This window comes from Mastacembelus armatus, chromosome 15, assembly GCF_900324485.2.
Source record: "Mastacembelus armatus chromosome 15, fMasArm1.2, whole genome shotgun sequence".
Classification (NCBI taxonomy): domain Eukaryota; kingdom Metazoa; phylum Chordata; class Actinopteri; order Synbranchiformes; family Mastacembelidae; genus Mastacembelus; species Mastacembelus armatus.
The window spans coordinates 3,741,370-3,758,773 of NC_046647.1; positions in this window are offsets into that span (position 1 = coordinate 3,741,370).

The following is a 17,404-nucleotide window of genomic DNA, read 5'->3' on the forward strand; positions in this document are numbered from 1 at the left end:
TCTAAATATTTTTGGAATTCTGATTTATGTGTTAAGCTTGACTTGAGCCTTTATATTTGTTCTTGTAGCAACTTGATTTGCTATAATTGCTAGCCTGTTCAGTGCTGTTGTATTGTGTTACATACGCGATAGAAAATAAATGTCTTTGAGGTGATCACAGTGTATCATATCATTTATTTCACAAGGTTTTAGCTTGTTAAACCTTAAGTGGACTTGCTTTTGTTATTAAATACAAATCAAAACAAGAGTCAGATCAATTGAAATTAAAGTGTGAATGAATGGGCCCCGAGTCACTTTGTAATGGGAAAATTGGGCCCCGGGGTCAAAATGGTTAAGAACCCCTGCTCTAGATGATTGTGTCAAAGGTCAAAATTTCTGAATGTGTTGTGGTCACATCACATGGGTGCTTTTATCACAAAAAGTAAAACAGGAAGGTCAGAGTCATCATGTAAATACAATAAACTTTAAAGTCTCTAGGTGTAAAAAATATTTGACAGACAATGAAAAACAATCAGTTTCAAACCTTTAAGTAGAAAATTAAATGAAGAGTACTTTCATTTAGAGGAAGCTTATCATTGGTGAAAAAATGAGCTGGATAAATGTATTACAACTGTTAAAGTAAAATCTGCTGTAAAATGCTTGTCTAATGATAAGCCACATAGAGCAGTCAGTTTCTATGTTCTATATGTATGCTAAATGTATAGAATATCAGATTTATATAAATATATCCAGGAAGTATTGTCTCTTTTTCTCAGTGTTAGATATTAACATTGTAAAGTCAATGATGCCTGCAAACAGCTGTTAACAATGCAAAAACCTGGTTTCACACAAATGAGCAATTACAGAACTCTTATCCTGTTTAATAATGACTATAAGGTATTTGCCAAAAGACTAAAATATCTGAGGATTAGTGTCATTTTCTGTGTTGAGGAGATGTTTGATATAAATGACCCTAAACTGATTAAAACTATAACTTTAAATTATTATGAACTATATAATATTGTTACAATTTCGCTGAGGTGTGGACCCGTGTGCAGTGACAAAGAGGAGGAAGGTAAGATTACCAATAACTCTTTATTATCTGCGAACATAAATCTACCAACATGAGATATTTCAGCCTAACTAAGGTATGCAACACTGAATAACTCGTGGTGCCTGTCTTCCTAATGGCTGGAAAACTCTGCCGTATACCGGGAAATCCTCCGACACCGTGTAGCCAGAGGTGAGTGGTACAAGTACTCTTAGTGAAGAGTATATAAGTTGCACCTGTGTTGGCCCAATCCTCTCATCTTGCTACCTGCAAGTTTTCTTTTATTGTCTTCTATTTCACTTAATTTACCTGATCATTGGTTCAAAGAAATTAAAAACCTTAAATCCTTAGTGCAATTAAAAACTAACAATAAGTGTTAAACTTATAAAGGGGAGTAAGTCATACCAGAAATATTTAAATATTATTTGGCAAATATTACCAATATGTTCTTGGCCCATCACAAACAGTTTGTGGTCGTCCAAGGCATGATGCTATTAGAAAAAGAACACAAGATATAGATTATGTTGTAATTTTAGGGGATAGCAGATTAAGTGGTAATATCATGAATACACCTTCATAGAGAGTTCAAAAATGTGGGGGTTAGGGGTTAGGGTCTGAACAAAAGCTTTAAAGTTTCTGTTTTGTAAATGCGTAATCTTGGCTTCACATATTAAAATGACCAATACTGTGTAATGATTTACCAGCAGGTTTTACACTTTAGGAGCTTGTGAAAACCTATTTTTTTTCATTTCAATTGATGACTAAAAACATGTTTGTCTGATGGCTACATACATAAGGAGAATGAAAAGTCAATCAATCAATTTTATCTATATAGCACATTTAAAACAACCTCAGTCAGCCAAAGTGCTGTACAGAGATAAAATAAATGGAACAATAAAATCAAATTAGTAATAAATACAGGCTAAGATAAAAGGCAAAGGCAAAGGCAAATTTATTTGTATAGCACCTTTCATACACTACGCAATTCAAAGTGCTTTACAAGGCATACAATTACATTAAAAGCATTAAAAGCATTGAAAAGAGCATTTAAAAATAAAGACATTTAACATAAAATAAATTTGAATCAAGTAAAGTAAATTAATATAAAACATAAAAGCACATTAAGAAGACAAAGATAACAATTATTCGAAGGCAGCAGTAAACAACAGAGTTTTCAGTCCAGATTTGAATGAGCTGACAGTTTGAGCAGACCTCAGGTGTTCAGGAAGTTTGTTCCACAATTGAGGAGCATAGTGACTAAATGCTGCTTCACTTTGTTTGGCTCTGGTTCTGGGAACACACAGTAGACCTGTCCCAGATGACCTGAGGGGTCTGGAAACCTCTAAGAATAACAGAAGACAGATTAAAAAATAATTAATTAAAAACCAAGACATCTGGCCTAACTAGTGTTTAACACCAGAGAATATAAGTGTGTCTTCAGTGTGGTTTTACACCGTTTTGGGGCCACCACTGAAAAAGCTCTGCACCCCCTGGACACAAGTCTAGATTTGAGAACAAACAACCACACACAGTCACATTAACTCCTATGGGTAATTTAGAGTCACCAATCAACCTGACATGCATGTTTTTGGACTGTGGAAGGAAACCAGAGTCCCTGGAGTGAACCCACACAAGCACATGGAGAACATGCAAACTCCACACAGAAAGGTCCCTGCTGGGTTGCAATCCTGGGACCTTCTTGCAGTGAGGGAACAGTGCTAACCACTAAGCTACCATGATGAGAGTTCAAACATTTAAAAAAAATCACTAAAAATTTTAAATGAATTATAAAATCACCAGTGTAATGCAGCAAGTACAGGGGTGATATGCTCCCATTGTCTTGTGGCTGTGAATAGCTGAACTGCAGCATTCTGGAAGCCATGCAAGCAGTAAAGAGAGCCCTGATCAAGCCCTATATAAAGTGAGTTGTAGTAGTCCACCCATGATGTGATAAATGCATGAGTTGCTCTCTCAAAGTCCCTTTGTGGAAAATAGGCTTTCACTTTAACAAGGAGCCATAGCTGAAAATAGCTTGTTTTTATGACATGTTTTATGTTTGTCAAATATAAACACTGAATCAAAAATCACACAGAGGTTCTTAGCATAAGGGCTGTGGTAAGAAGACAGTCTTGATAATACAGTTGCTCTCATTACCACTTTCAACTCTACACACACTACACATGGACACACACTATGTTTGTAGTGTGATGTTACACTTGCCTTTGATCTGTTGTTAGTCTAGGTATTGTCCTGTAAATCATTCCATGATTCCATGTTTATTCCTTCTGCGTGGACCATTGAAGCTGCTCCTCGGCTCGTTTGATCACCAGGGATTTCACTGGAACACTATAAAGGATTTTTTTCTTAGGAGTGTTTGAAATTTATTAATGTGAGACACAGAAGACTGGTCCATCCCCTGACTGAGACACAGTCTCAGTCTGACAGACTTCAGTTTGTTTTATGCAGTTAATGCACAACACAATTTTTCATGATAAATTGAAATTTAAAAGCAAACTATACATCACAATCAATGGCTGAAAGTCAATGCACAACTGTACTGCAGGGTACAAACCCTGCACAAATGTATGAAAAATTAAACTAACCTTGAGGCAGGTCTGCTCAGGATTGTGCTTCACAAATGACAGTATGATTCATTTTCAAATAAGGAATTAAAATACTTGAGATGATTAACTAAAATGTTATAGATAAAACTGTGCTTGTTTTTGTCCAGATCCTGCCCAGGCTGCCTTGTGACATCAGCAGTGGTCCAGCTGTGTGCTTTCATACTTCCAAGCTTCTTTGACCAAGTTTAATTGAGCTCCTAACTCCATTGTTGCTGCTCTTCTCTAGTTCCCTAGTTGAACCTGACTTTGGACCAGTGTTACCACTGGCTTACTCCCCACCGATCCCAGCCACTCACCTGCTCCTCTCCGCGCAGCTCTTCCTGGAATCTCTGTCTCCACTTACCAGTTGCTCCTTAAGCGGCAACTATTTTCTACACTGCCTGGCCTCTCAGGACCGGATCATTAGATTGTTCAGAACCCGAGGATCCCTAAACTTTTAGTTGAACTTTCATTTTAGTTAATTATACCAGAGAATCTTCTGAAAACCCTTCGTTGAACTTTCTTGAGAGTCGTTCTTATTTCTGAGAATTAACAAGTTCTGTAGTTTTCCTTTTTAAAATAAACGCTCTTTTTTGTTTGTTTGTATCTGAATAAAATTAACAAACTAAAATGTGACAGAACGATCATGGATCCAGCAGACTGAAGCGATACAATGAGCACTAGCAATCCAAGGTACCCCCCTGAGGTCAGAATCAATATATTGCTCAGTTATTCAGCTAACTGCCTCTCCACCTAAATCTCAACCAGGTCCGACGGCTTCTACAACCCCATTGAAAGAGTCTCACACTCCTCAGACCCTTTTCAGGAAATCCTGCTGCTTTGTACCTTTGTCTTCCAAACACAAGCAACAATGCACAGTTACAATGAAACTAAAATCTCTTAGCTGGTGGGCTTACTGAGGGGTAGAGCTTTGAACTGTGCTGAAGCATTTATTAACAGACACCCCTTAACTGATTTAATGTATGAGGAATTCCTAACTGAACTCAGTTTCAGACAGGCAAACTGCTCTAAAGTCGAGCAGCAACTACTAAAATTGAAACAAGGCCAACAAATTGTTCCTAAGTTTTGAATTGAATTTAGGATCCTAGCCACAGACATGATTTGGCCCTGATAGCCAAATTTCTCCAAGGGTTAGGTGAGGGTATCAAGGATTACTGTTACGAATTACCAACTACTTGTTTCCTCAGCCATAAAGATTGATGATCGTTTAAGAGAAAGATGACAGGATTGAAAGACAATGGCACCCTCTAATCGAGAAACCCTAAACAAATCCAGTGCATCACCTCCCAGGGACAGGGTGATGACGTGGCCCCGGGAAGAACTGATGCGACTGGGACAAGTCAGATTAAGTGCTGAGGAAAGAGACGCCTCAAGACTGTCTACTTTCCCAGTTCCTGCCGCTGAAAAACATCCCCACGGCATGATGCTGCCACCACCATGCATCATTCTAGGGATGATATTGGCCAGGTGTTGAGCAGTGTCTGGTTTCCTCCAGGCATGACGCTTGGCATTCAGGCCAAAGACTGCAACTTTTGTTTCATCACACCAGAGAATTTTGTTTCTCATGTTCTGAGAGTCCTTCAGGTGCCTTCTGGCAAACTCCAGGTGGGCTGCCATGTGCCTCTTACTGAGGCTTCCGTCTGGCCACTCTACCATACCTGATTGGTGGAGTGTTGAAGAGATAATTGATTTTCTGTAAGGTTCTCCTCGCTCCACAGAGAAACACTGGAGCTCTTTCAGAGTGACAATTGGGTTCTTGGTCATCTCTCTGACTAAGGCCCTCTTCCCCCAATTGCTCAGTTTGGCCAGGCAGCCCGCTCTAGGAAGAGTCCAGGTGGTTACAAACTTCTTCTTATTATTATTATTACAGATGATGGAGGCCACTGTACTCATTGGGACCTTCTATGCTGCTAAAATTTTTCTCTACTCTTCCCCAGATCTGTGCCTGATACAAGATCCTGTCTCGGAGTTCTACAGACAATTCCTTGGACTTCATGACTTGGTTTGTGCTCTGACATCCACAGTTAACTGTGGGACCTTATATAGACAGGTGTGTGCCTTTCCAAAGCATTTTCAATCAACTGAATTTACCACAGGTGGACTCCAATCAAGTTGGAGAAGTATCTTAAGGATGATCAGTGGAAACAGGATGCACTTGAGCTTGATTTTGAGTGTCATGGCAAAGGCTGTGAATACTCATGTGCATGTGATTGTTTTGTTTTTTATTTTAAAGAAATTCTTTCACGTTGTCATTACGGGGTATTGTTTATAGGATTTTGAGGAAAATAACGAATTTGATCCATTTTGGAATAAGTCTGTACCATAACAAAATGTGAAAAAAGTGCTGTGAATACTTTCCGGATGCACTGCTGATCTATGCAATCCGTATCACCTAGTAAGAATTAGAGAAGTGGAAGAATATGTTCACATTCCAAGACTAAGGAAGGAATATTACCCTTAGGGAATTTATTGCTCTAAAACTTCTAGTGATCTACTAAGGTAAATAACAGGAAGTGGCACGTCCTTCTCCACCAAATACTACACTGTCAAGACTCAGTTTGACAAAGAGCAGCCCACCGGCTCTTACTATGAGAACCCCTCTTAACAAACAGACTCCCCCAGCTCACATCCTGCCATAAACACCTTAAAACTACTCCCTTCCAGACAGGACCTGAAACCTATACAATGACTTATAAGTTGTCCTTATTAAATTTATGCTTTGCTAAATTGCTAAATATGTAACGTGTGACCAATTCAATTCAATTCAGTTTTATTTGTATAGCGCCAAATCACAATACAATCATCTCAATCATCTTCCTTACAAAAAAGAAAAAACCCAACAAATCCCTTATTAGCAAGCACTTGGTGACAGTGGAGAGGAAAAACTTCCTTTAACGGAAGATACCTCCAGCAGAACCAGGCTCAGTTTGAGCAGCCATCTGCCTCAACCGACCGGTTGGGGTAAGTGGATAGAAGAGAGAGGATAGAGGGTAGGGTAGAGGAGCTCAGTGCCCCAATGGAGAGTCCTCAGGTCCAAACCTAACTATAAGCATTGTCAAAAAGGAAGGTTGTAAGTCTATCCTTAAAACACAGAAAATGTCTGCCTCCTGAACCTAGAGCTTGATAGCTAAAGGCTCTGTCTCGCACTCTACTTTTGGAAACTCTGAGAACCATAACTAGACCTGCACTCTGAAAGCAAAGTGCTCTTCTGGGATAATATAGTACTATAAGGTCATTAAGGTATGAGGGAGCTTGATCATGAAGTGATTTGTATGTGAGAAGAAGGATTTTAAATTCTATTCTGGATTTTACAGGGAGCCAATGAAGAGAAGCTAATATACAGAAATATGATTCAATTCAATTCAATTCAATTCAGTTCAATTCAATTTTATTTGTATAGCACCAAATCACAATACAAATCATCTCAAGGCACTTTACAAAAACTAAAACTAAAAACCCAACAATTCCCTTATGAGCAAGCACTTGGCGACAGTGGAGAAGAAAAACTCCCTTTAACGGAAGAAAAAAACCTCCAGCAGAACCGGGCTCAGTTTGGGCGGCCATCTGCCTCGACCGGTTGGGGTGAGTGGATAGAGCAGAGAGAAAAGAACAGCAACAATAAACAAGAAATAGACACTGCAGGTTGGTGGGACCAGTAACTGCACATCAGCGATGTACAGCTCCAGGACCAGGGACACCTGCAGAAGGTACAGAGAGAACAGAGAAAGAGGGAGAAAGCACAAACTAGGGGAGAGAGAGAGCACAAGGTTAGTGACATTCAATGGTGGAATATACATGAGGTGGGAGGAGAGGAAGAGAGGGGAGGGGAAGGGAAGGGGGGGTAGGGTAGGGGAGCTCAGTGCACCGATGGTCCTCGGGCAGTCTAGGCCTATAGCAGCATAACTAAGGGATGGTTCAGGGTTGCCTGAAGCCAGCCCTAACTATATGCTTTGTCAAAGAGGAAGGTTTTAAGTCTAGCCTTAAAAGTACAGAGAGTGTCTGCCTCCTGAACCCAGGCTGGAAGCTGGTTCCAAAGGAGAGGAGCTTGATAACTAAAGGCTCTGCCTCCCAGTCTGCTTTTGGAAACTCTGGGAACCACAAGTAGACCTGCACTCTGAGAGCGAAGTGGTCTATTGGGATAATATGGTACTATGAGGTCTTTAAGGTATGAAGGAGCTTGATTATGAAGGGATTTGTATGTGAGAAGAAGGATTTTAAATTCTATTCTATATTTTACAGGGAGCCAATGAAGAGAAGCCAATATAGGAGAAATATGATCTCTCTTGCTAGTTCCTGTCAGGACTCTGGCTGCGGCATTCTGGATTAACTGAAGGCTTTTTATGGAGATACTGGGACATCCAGATAGTAATGAGTTACAGTAATCTAGCCTTGAGGTAACAAATGCATGGACTAGTTTTTCTGCATCATTTTGAGACAGGATGTTCCTAATTTTGGAAATGTTGTGCAGGTGAAAGAAGGCAGTTCTAGATATTTGTTTTATGTGTGAGTTAAAGGACATGTCCTGGTCAAAAATAACTCCAAGGTTTTTTACAGTAGTGCTGGAGGCCAGGGTTATGCCATCTAGAGTAGCTATAATTTTAGAAAAGATATTTCTGAGATTTTTTGGCCCAAATATAATGACTTCTGTTTTCTCCGAGTTTAAAAGTAAAAAGTTACTGGTCATCCAGGCCTTTATGTCAGTTAGACAGGCTTGAAGTCTGGTTAACTGGTTTGTGGTAACAGGTTTAATAGATAGATATAACTGAGTGTCATCTGCATAGCAGTGGTAATTATTAGAGTGCTTCCTAATGACATATCCTAAAGGAAGCATGTACAGGGTGAACAGAATCGGTCCTAGCACGGAGCCTTGTGGAACTCCATAACTAACTTTTGTTCGTGTGGAAGGTTCATCATGGACATGAACAAACTGCAATCTGTCCGATAAATAGGATTGGAACCATTTTAACGCTGTTCCTCTGATACCAAGTCCAGTCTGTAATAAGAAGTTGTGGTCAATGGTGTCGAATGCAGCACTAAGGTCTAGGAGGACAAGTATAGAAACAAGTCCATTATCTGAGGCTAAGAGAAGATCGTTGGTAACTTTCAACAGTGCTGTTTCTGTACTATGATGTGCTCTAAATCCTGATTGGAAATCTTCAAATAGTTCATTCCTGTGTAAGTGGTCTGATAACTGCTTAGCAACAGCTTTTTCTAGGATTTTAGAAATAAATGGCAGGTTGGATATTGGTCTATAATTAGCCAAGACTCCTGGATCAAGACTAGGCTTTTTGAGTAAAGGTTTGATTACTGCAGTCTTAAAGGCCTGTGGTACGTAGCCTGATACTAGAGATAAATTTACCAAGTCTAATAAAGATGAGTTCATTAATGGCAGGGTGCCTTTAAGCAGTCTAGTCGGGATGGGGTCTAAGAGACACGTTGATGATTTAGATGAAGCAACTACTGATGTAAATTCAGAGAGAGATCTATGGGAGAGAAGCAGTCTAAACATAACTGAGGTCCTACAGATGATTCAAGAGCTACTGTAGTAGAAGATTCATCTATGGCAGGTATAGGAAGCATCTGCTTTATCTCTAATAGTTGTGATTTTATTTGTAAAGAAACTCAAATTCATCACTGCTGAGAGCTAAGGGAACACTGGGCTCAACAGAGCTGTGACTTTTTGTCAGCCTGGCTACAGTGCTGAAAAGAAACCTGGGATTGTTCTTATTTTCTTCTATTAGTGATGAATAGTATGCAGTTCTGGCTCTACGGAGAGCTTTTTTATATGTTAGTAGATTGTTTTTCCAGGCTAGAAAAATTTCCTCTAAGTTTGTGGAACGCCACTTCCTTTCCAGCCTTCGTGATGCCTGCTTTAAGGTACGAATATGTAAGTTATACCATGGGGCTAGTCTTCTCTGATTCACTAACTTCTTTTTCAGAGGGGCCACAGTATCAAGACTTTCACACAGTGAGGTTACAGCACTGTCAACAACATAATCAATTTGGTGGGGAGCAGGATTGAGGCAGCTGCCCTCCACTGTGTTGGCACATGGCATAGATGTAAATAAAAATGGAATCATTTTCTTAAATTTATTAACAGCGTTGTCAGATAAACATCTGCTGTAGTGGAATTTTCTTCCAAACGCTGCATGATTCATCATTTTAAATTCAAAAGTTATTAAAGAATGATCTGACAAAACAGGATTTGGGGGAAAAACTATTAGATGTTCAATTTCGATGCCATAGGTCAGAACAAGATCAAGGGTGTGATTGAAACAGAGGGTGGGTTTATTAACGTTTTGAATGAAACCAATTGAATCTAATATAAAATTAAATGCAATGCTGAGGCTGTTATTTTCAACATCTACATGAATGTTAAAATCTCCCACTATAATAACTTTATCTGATCTAAGCACTAAATCAGATAGAAAGTCAGGGAATTCAGTTAAAAACTCTGAGTAAGGGACAGGTGGACGGTACACAATGACAAGTAGAACTGGTTTTTGTGTTTTCCAGTATGGATGCGAGAGACTAAGAGTGAGGCTCTCAAATGAGTTATAACTGTTCTGAGGATGAAAGTTTAATAATAAGTTTGAGTGGAAGATTGCAGCTACTCCTCCACCTCGACCTGTGCTTCGAGGAACATGATAATTTCTATGACTGAGGGGGGTTGATTCATTCAGACTGACATATTCATCCTGCTGTAACCAGGTTTCAGTAAGATAAAGTAGGTCAATTTGGTGATCAGTTATCAAATCATTTACTAACAGAGATTTAGATGAAAGAGACCTGATATTTATTAATCCACATTTGACAGTTCTGTTTTTCTGTTCAATAAGAGGAGTGGTCTTAATTTTTATTAAGTTTTTATGAATAACTCCTCTTCTGTTAACTTCTGATTTATTTGATTTATATGTTCGAGGGGCAGACACAGTCTCAGTCGGCCAAATTTCTAGAGATGAGAGCTGCACCATTGCACCAGCTGCTACCAGACCGGGTTTTCCCCAAAAAGTGGCCCAATTGTCTATGAAGCCCACATCGTTTGCTGGACACCACCTAGACAGCCAGTGGAGTTTAGTTAGTTTTTAGGTGTGTTAAACTATAGCTAGTCTGTTGCTAGTCTGTAGACGAACTATACAACACACACAACACGACACGCTTGCAAGACAAAAGTGATTCGCTTACCCGGAGAGCAATAGAACTTTAACATCAGAGTCCCTTACCAAGTGTGAGTCTGAGTCTGCTGTTTGCTGCAGGATAGCTACAGGATTGCTACTGTATGGTGGGCATCATCTCTCTTGCCCCTCCTTGAACCGCCACCTTATCGTGGTGGAGGGGTTTGAGTGCCCATATGATCCTAGGAGCTATGTTGTCTGGGGCTATATGCCCCTGGCAGGGTCTCCCAAGGCAAACAGGTCCTAGGTGACGGACCAGACTAAGAGCGGTTCAGTGACCTTTTATGGGGCGACAACTGAGGACCGTGACGTTGCCCGGCCTATGGGCCGAACAACAGTGCAGAGTACCCGGCCTTTTTGGAGTCTCTCGGGGGGGTGCTGAAAGGTGCTCTTACGGGGGGACTCCATAATTCTGTTGGGGGACTTCAACGCTCACGTGGGCAGCAACAGTGAAACCCGGAGGGGCGTGATTGGGAGGAACGGCCTCCCCGATACGAACCCGAGTGGTGTTCTTTTGCTGGACTTCTGTGTTAGTCAGTTTGTCCATAATGAACACCATGTTCAAGCATAAGGGTGTCCATGAGTGCACATGGCACCAGGACACCCTAGGCCGGAGGTCAATGATCGACTTTGTAGTCGTGTCATCTGACCTTCAGCCGTCTTGGACACTCAGGTGAAGAGAGGGGCAGAGCTGTCAACTGATCGCCACCTGGTGGTGAGTTGGATCCGCTGGCGGAGGAGGAAGCGGGACAGACTTGGCTGTTGGGAATGTTTGGCCAAACCCACTGTCAGAGAGGTCTTTAACTCACACCTCCGAGAGAGCTTCTACCAGATCCCAGGGGAGGCTCAGGACATTTAGCCCGAATGGACCATGTTTTCCACCTCCATTGTCGACGCGGTGGTTGGGAGCTGTGGCCATAAGGTTTCGGGTGCCTGTTGTGGTGAACCCGAACCCGGTGGTGGACACCGGAGGTAAGGGAGGCCGTCAAGCTAACTGTGTTGTCAGATAAACATCTACTGTTGTAGAATTTTCTTTCATTTATGGATGATGGAGGTCACTGTGCTCATTGGGACATTCTATGCTGCTAAAATTCGCATGAGCCATTATTTTAAATTCAGAAGTTTTTAAAGAATGGTCTGACAGAGGATTTTGGGGAATTTCAATGCCATATTTCAGAAGATCAAGGGTGCGGTTGAAACAGTGGATGGGTTTATTAACATTTTCAGTGAATCCAATTTAATCTAACATCAAATTAAATGCAGTGCTGAGACTGTTATTTTCAATATCTACATGAATGTTAAAATCTCCCATTATAATCACTTTATCTGAACTAAGCACTAAATCAGATAGGAAGTCTGGAAATTCAGTTAAAAACGGACAGATGGACAGTACACAATGAACTTGTTTTTGTGTTTTCCAGTTTGGATGTGAGAGGCTCAAAGTGAGGCTCTCAAATGAATTATAATTGTTCTGAGGATGAAAGTTCATGTTTCGCTTTTGGGACTTCTTGCCGGGGACCTTTACTTTGTATTGACTTCCTTTTTCCCTGCACTGGTCCCCAGCAGCTTTGTGTTGTGTAACCCTAATTAGTTTCACCTGGGTTCAATTACCCTTTTATTTCTTCCCTCTATAAACAGTGTGTGCCCTGCTTCCCTCTGTGTGCTGCGGAATCATTGTTAATGGTTACTGTTGTTTTTGTTGTTGCTAATTAATGCTACCATTACATTTGGTTTGTGTTTTGTCCTGAGCCCTGAGAATACCAGGGAAATAAACCTTTTTTCCTGTCCTACATTTGGGTCCTACGCCTCTCCTTCTCAGCACACCACCAGAATGCTTCCAACAGAATGCTTCAGCCAGCTATGGACCCAGCGGACTTGACCCCAGAGGACCGACTGATCTCTGGTTTCCTGAAAACCCTGTCCTCAGCATGAGTATCCTCTCCCTCAGCATGAGGTTTCTTCCCCTCAGTTTTTTCCCCCTCAGTCTGAGTATTTTCTCTTTCAGCCTGAGTTTACTCTCTCTCAGTCAGGGTCCTGACTCTCTCAGCGTCAGCGTCTCGACAGCGTCTCCGCTGAGGTTCCTGTCCTGTTTTCAAAACGTCAGGGAGCTGATGTCAGCAGCCCCGCTGAGGTTCCCTTTCAGATTCCGGCAGGCCTTTCACCCGAGTGTCCAGCCAGCCTTTCATCTTATTCTCTGGCCAGCTTTTCACCTCAGTCTCAAGCCCACCCTTCGTCTGAGTTTCCAGCAGGCTTCTCACCTGAGTTTATGGCTAGCTCTTTGTCTCAGCCTCCAGCTAGCTCCTCATCTCAGCTTCTGGACAGCCACTCCCATGAACTTTCGACTGTTCCCTTGCCAGAGCCCACAGCCACACCTTTCTTCGCCTCAGTCCTCGGCCAGCTGTTTACTTCAGTCTCCGGCCAGCTCTTCCCACAGACCTCATGAGTCTCTGACCAGCCCTTCGCCCTGGTCTCCAGTTGGTCCTTCACCTGATCTCTCGGCTAGTTCCTCCACTCAGCCCCTGTCAAGCCTCTCATCTGAGTTTCAGGCAAGCCCCTCCTCTCTGTTCCCGGCCTGCCTGTCTTCTCAGCCTCCAGCCAGCCACTCACCTGAACTCCTAGCTAGCGCTTCGACTCAGCCTCCGGCCAGCCCTTTGCCTGAGTTTCTGGCAGAATTCTCGCCTGAGTCTACGGCCAGCTCTTCAACTGAGTTTCCAGCTAGCCTCTCGTTTCAGTCTCTGGTCAGTCGCTCACCCGAGCCTTTGGCCAGCTCTTCCTCTCATTCTCTGGCTAGTCCCTCGCCTGAGTTCGCGGCCAGACCTTCACCTTCATCTCCAGCTCATCTCAGGGAATGTTCTCCAAAGTGGTTCTGGGTTCGTGGCCTCCCCAGAGGCCCTTTCCCCAAGCGGCCCCGGATCTCAGTCCGCTCAAGGATCCATGCCAGCCTGAGAGGCCATCCTCCTGAACGGCCTTGGACCTACGCTCGCCTCAGGGGCCATCCTCCAGAACAGCCCCAAGCCTCAACTCGCCAAAGAGGTCGTCCTCTGGAGCGGTTCCAGAACGTTCGGTGCCGTAGCGGCCAACCTCCAGAGCAACCTCAGTTACTCAATTGCCCAAGGGATTGTCCTCTCAGTCTGCACCTCCTTCCAAGCCAGTATGGGGACAGACCTCCGGACTTTGGACTGCCCCCCTCCACGGTTACTGTGCATCTTGTTGTTGCTAATTTATGCTACCATTACATTTGATTTGTGTTTTGTCCTGAGTGCTGAGAAAACCAGGGAAATAAACCTTTTTTCTTGTCCTGCATTTGGGTCCTACGCTGCTCTAATAAGTTTGAATGGAAGATTGATGGAAGATACTCCTCCACCTCGACCTGAGTTTCGGGGAACATGACAATTTTTATGACTGAGGGGGGATGATTGATTCATTTAGACTGACATATTCATCCTGCTGTACCCAGGTTTCAGTAAGACAGAGTAAGTCAATTTGGTGATCAGATCATTTACTAACAGAAATATAGATGAAAGAGACCTGATATTTAATAATCCACACCTAACTGTTCTGTTTCTCCGTTTAGTAAGAGGAATAGTCTTCATTTTTATTAGGCTTTTATGAATAGCTCCTCTTGTGTTAAGTTCTGATTTATATGATTTTGATGTTCGAGGAGCAGACACAGTCTCTATGGCGTTTGGGGTGGGGTGGGGTAACAGCTCTAAGGAAACTGCAGAGAGGCGTTTTAGACTGTCTGTGCATCCCAGTCCCCACTCTGCATTGTCAAACTTTAGCTTGGCTAATAAACTTGGCCAGATTTCTAGAGATGAGAGCCGCACCATCCAAAGTGGCATGGATGCCATCCCTTGCTACCAGACCAGGTTTTTCCCCAGAAAGTGGCCTAGTTGTCTGTGAAGCCCACGTCATTTGCTAGACACCACCTAGACAGCCAGCGACGGAACGACGACATGCGGCTCAACATGTCATCGCTGGTCAGATTGACAATTATGGAGTCCAACATTGTTTTGGCAAAATTACACACTGACTCAACATTAAGTTTAGTGACCTCAGTTTGGCATAATCGGGTGTCATTGCTGCTGATGTGAATAACAATCTTACCATATTTACGATTAGCCTTAGCCAGCAGCTTAAAATTTGAATCCATGTTGCTTGCTCTGGTCCCAGGAATGCATTTGACTATGGTCGCTGGTGTCTCTAACTTCACGTTTCTGACTATGGAATTAGCAATTATCAGAGGGGCTTGGACACTCAGGTGAAGAGAGGGGCAGAGCTGTCAAGGGCTTGGCTAGCTGGCTTTTGTTCAAATGTGCGGAGCTGCACTTCTAATTCAGTGGTCCTCTCTTCCAAAGCTACCAGAACCTTGGACTTATTACAAGTATCGTTATCACTAAAGAAGGCAGAGGAATAACTAAACATGTAGTACACTGAGCAGGGGAGAGAGGGAGAAGTCATGCTACTAACTAGCTAAGCTAACTGGAAGGCTAACAAGCACTAAGTCTGGAAATAGCAAGAATTACCAGACAAAATAGAAAGGTACTTGACCAGTACAGGAATATGTAGTAGTTAATGAATGACTTCAGAGACTTTAGTTAGTTTTTAGGTGTGTGTTAAAGCTAGTCTGTTGCTAATCCATAAATGAGCTGTACAGTGCACCCAGAACAACGTTCTTGCAAAAGGGAGTGAATTCACTTACCAGGAAATAGCATCAGAGGGGTCACCTACGAGACTTATACAGCGCAATGCTGTCAGACTACAGTGTGATATAGAAGCAGTGGTATTGTTTATCTGTCACTCATGCTTGTGGTTAATCCATATAACCATGAGATGGTGTTCAATACGCCACTAGGACATTTTGAATACTTAGTTATGCCATTCAACCTCACAATTGCACCAGCGGTGTTTCAAACACTCTCAGTGATGTCCCAAGAGACTTTATAAACCATTTTGTGTTTGTCTATCTAGACGATATAGTCGTTTACTCACAAAACAAAAACGTTAGGTCTCTTCCCACGAGAATGGCATGAGACAGCAGTCTTATGGTTGAAAAAAGGACCAAACTGTGCAGTGACCAGAGAGAGAAAACTGGTCAGCTGGACTGTGACACTGTTATTAATATTTGTAACAGAAACTGAATAAAGATGCTTTGAACCATGTTTAATCATAGTGTGTGTGTGGCCAAACAGATGATCCTACAATAATTTCCACTACTGATACAATGCTGCTAAGTATGATGAAGGCAGGTAGAGTAAGGGTGGTAAGCAAAGCACTAAAAAGAGCATGACTGAGGCAGCCATCTTCACCACTTAGTCACACACCTGACGCTGCCACTACAAGCCATCTAACCACTACTCCTATCCCACAGATGGTTCTGCCACGATGGAGATCTTCAAGTTTCCAGGCTCTACCTGAACTAGAACATTAGCACCATAATCAAGAAGGCTGCATCAGCTCAGATGCTTCAACATGCCCCAGGAGCTGCAGCGTCAGTTCTCTGCTCATCCATCACCTGTGATTTGATTCAGCAGCAAAACCAGACAGGAACAGACTCCAGTGGACAGTTCAGGTTGCAGAAAAAATAGTTGGTACCAATATGCCCTCTGTAGGGCAGCATGGTGGCTGAGTGGTTAGCACTGTTGCCTCACAGCAAGAAGGTCGTGGGTTCGCATCCCGGCCTTTCTGTGTGGAGTTTGCATGTTCTCCCTGTGCTTGCGTGGGTCCAGGGTGTACCCCTTCCTTCCACCCGAGAGAGAGCTGGGATAGGCTCCAGCAGATCCCCGTGACCGTGAACCAGGAAAAGCGGGTATAGAAGATGGATGGATGGATGAGGCTCTGTAGACCTCATGGATAAAAGTGGAGGAAAGAGAAGATTTTTGCAGACCACTCACAACATGGACTCAAACTGCTTAAACTTCACCCTTGTGGACAGTGCTACACAAGTGTATGCCAAAACAACCAGAAACAAGGACAGATTCTTTCCCCACTCCACTGTCATCACTCTGATGAACACGTTATCCACATTTGTCTGAATAACTCAACACAACAATCCCCCCTCCCCTCCAGTGCAATAACTGTAATTTTGTCAATGTTTAATACTTATCTGAAGACTTTTTAGTGTGTTTTTGTCTCTTTTGTTTTAAATATTTAGGTTCTTGTTGACTACACACTGAAAGCCACTGTACATGTCATTATGAAAAATATAAATAAAAATTGGCATGCAATGAAAGTGATTTTAGGGAGAATACATCTATTGTATAAAAGCAGACTTAAAAAAAAGCCTAAGGGGAAAAAATGTCATATTAAATAAGAAATTAACTCCATAAATGAATTCAACCAATAATTTTTTTCATGTATATGTTTTACACAATATATTTATTTTTTACACAATATCAGAATCAGAATTAGTTTTATTGACAGGTACAGCAAAGAACACTTTACAGTACTAGGAATTTGTCTTGGTAACCATTTATACAGATATGGAGTATATACACAATTTTAGAATGAACTAGAATAAAATAAAAAATAAAATAAAATATAACTAAATACTATATACAGAATATTTATTTGCT